Consider the following 3,203-nt stretch of genomic DNA (forward strand, 5'->3'; position numbering starts at 1 on the left):
GCCAGCTACAAAAATAAAATCAGCACGTCATTCTCTTTCTCTTCTTTTCTTGCTCTAAAGTGTTAGGTAGAAAAAACAGCATATTTTAAATAGACATCATGGAAAAGAACATCTTTCTCTTGCACCTGAATTTAGTAGGACAACATTGTACCATGAAGTACAGTATTTGTAGACCTTTTACATATATTCCTTAAGGAATTAAATAAATGTATTAATTTTTTAGGGCTTCCATACAAAGTACCAGGCTAGGAAATGAAAGTATTATGTCCTTATACTTCTGAAGCTAAAAGTTCATTATCAAAATGTCTGCAGGCATCTGTGTTTTGTTTTGCTTTTTTTCTCTTTGTTTTAGTCTTAGTCTTTGACCTGGAGAACCATTACTATGATTTATATCCTCCGAAGATTTGTGTGTTACAGCCTGGACCACTATTCTGGATCACTATTGGGAGATGGTGAACTCTTTAGCACGTAGGATAAAGTCAGTGACTGGGGATATGGCCTTGAAAGGGATATTAGAACTCTGCTACCCCCCACCCTTGCTGGCACTTTTTTGTTCCTTTTTGGTTGGCATGAGATGAGCACTTCCAAGAGCTACTTCCATGATGTACACAGAACCATCCCCTCCACTGCGCCTAGTAATCGTGCAACCATGGCTAGAAACCACCAAAACACCAATCAAAAATAAACCTTTCTTTCTCTAAAGTTGCTTATCTCTGGCATTTTTTCATAGTAATAAACACCTGTTTTGATAATTTCACACCATTTCTCATCTATGTACTTTTATTCCTTAATCTCCTTTTCTTATAAAAGCATCAGTGACATTACACTGGGACCCAATGAAGTTGTATAACTGTAGTGTTACTCACAGTAATTCATCATTATCATTTTGATACATTTGTGGGCTGGAACGGGTATTTCTGATTCCATTTTTACTGGTAATTTGCATTGTTTCTCTTTTTTAGTCTGTGTCTATGAGAAGGAAATGTTCAAATTATTTTTCAAAATTTTTCAAATTTTACTCCCTCTGAGAATGCTCTAACTTGCTTTTTGAACACATTTATGAAATTCCTCTTTGGCGAATGTTTTTATGAGATACGGTCAAAGATGGTGATTGGTGCAACACAGTGCCATTCAAAGAATCTGTAGGCTCAGAAAAACCGTTGTGCTGCATCCTCTTCCGACTTATTCACTGGATCTGATGCCATCCCCTAGTCACAATGACAAAGAAAGGTACATATCTTGAATTAACTCTGAACGTTGAAGTAGCCATGACAACACACCTAAAGGTACTCACAAAAGAGGGCATCCACAAATGCTTTAAAAAATGACAATAATGTTTTGATAAGTATAGTCAGAGAAATAGTACTTAGAGATCAGTACCAAAGTATATTTTGCTGCAATATATACTTTTTAAAATTTAAGCACTCACTCTATTTTTCAATCATACTTTTGTCTTCCTGTAGTTTTTGGATTTGTTTTTGTAAGATGAGCTTTTAAGTTTTATAGATTTTCTATTGTTTTCCTCCATCCAATTTTATTGATTTTTGCCTCAATCCATATATTTTTCCTCTAGTAAGATTTGTGTTTACATTTCTTGTTTTCCCCTGTGACTAAAACATAGGATTTTTATTTCAAGCCTTTTCTTTTCTCTAATTTAACTATTTAGTCTCATAAATTCCCTCCTGAATACCATGTCTCATACATAGCATTTATTTTGATCTGTTGAATCTTTTTCATTTAGTTCTTTTTAAATGTAAATTTTACCTTGGATCCATGGATTAATTAGACCTATGTTGGTTATTGTCATGTTTGGAGATATACTTATCTTTGAGTACTTAATTTTTAATTTGAACACATTATGGCCAGATAGCATAGTCTGCTTAAATTCAATTATTTTACATTGCTGGTTTGTTTAATAGCATATTATGTGGTCCATCTTGATTAATATATTCCACTAAAGCTTGACAAAAGTACTTATTCTGCAGGTATCAATTGGAAAGTTCTAGATATCAATCTGTTCTGATAACCACTTGTGTAATTTATTTCTTCCATATCTTCAATTGTCTATTTGATAATTCTATCAATTATCAACAAGAGTTGCTAATTACATTTCTTAGTTCATCTGTGTATCTCATTATTTCTACCCATTTTTCTATATTTTAGGCTTTGTTATATTTTATACACATTTAGAATTCTCTATCCTTCTGAGTGATTGATTTCCTATTATAAAATACTTTTCAATAAATATTAAATGTATTTGATTACTGCATTTTTATTTTTGAAGAGAATAAAAATTAGTAATAAAATTAGATCTGGAACAGAATTTCACTAAACAAAATAATATGAATATATTTATAAAATTTCAGAAAATGCAGATTACATGAATTAATGCCCAAGAAGGAAAGCTCAAACTTCATTGCACAAAAATAAATCTAGCTGCTTTAAACTTTACCAAGGTAAATGGAAATACATTTTGCAGGTATTACAAGTCATCAAATAGAGACTGTTAGTTTCTTTGTAATGAATTTTAGAAAACTTCATTACCTAAGTCCAGTACAACAAATTATTACATATCGTATGACTTATAAATCTAAAGAAATTCATTTCCCACAGCACTGAGGACTGGAACTTTAAGATTATTGTGTTGGCATGGTTAGGTCCTGCCTTCACCAACTCCCAGCTTCTCTTTGTGACTGTACATTTGCTGGCTGATCTCCTCTTATCAGGGCATCATCCTACACTTCCAGACTTCACCTTCATAGCATAACTACCTCTGAAAGATGCAACCTTCAAGAATATTCTCAAATGCAAATCACAATGTACATTGGACTTCAACACTAACATCACAGATTTTTCTAATTCAGAGGAAGAAATTACCAATTTTCAAATTTTGTCTATATCCCACAGTGGAGCACAAGTGGTTATCAACAGTTTTGTCTTATTTTTTGGCTACTCAATTACAGGAGTGGCATATATACTGGAAATTAACTTAATATTTTCAAGAGAAAAAATAAAGTTGATAATAAAGTTTCAAAACAAGCCAGTAAGAGAGTAACAATAATTAATGCATTGCATATTGTTTTATTCATAATTATTATTCAGAGTGCAAGATTTAGGAATGAAATAGTGCCAAAAATATTAGCACAAATCTTTCTTTTCAATGAACTAAGGGAAACTAACTTCATAAGTAGCTTACATCTCTT

This window comes from Octodon degus, unplaced genomic scaffold (genome assembly GCF_000260255.1).
Source record: "Octodon degus isolate 3935 unplaced genomic scaffold, OctDeg1.0 scaffold00180, whole genome shotgun sequence".
NCBI classification, from domain to species: Eukaryota; Metazoa; Chordata; class Mammalia; order Rodentia; family Octodontidae; genus Octodon; species Octodon degus.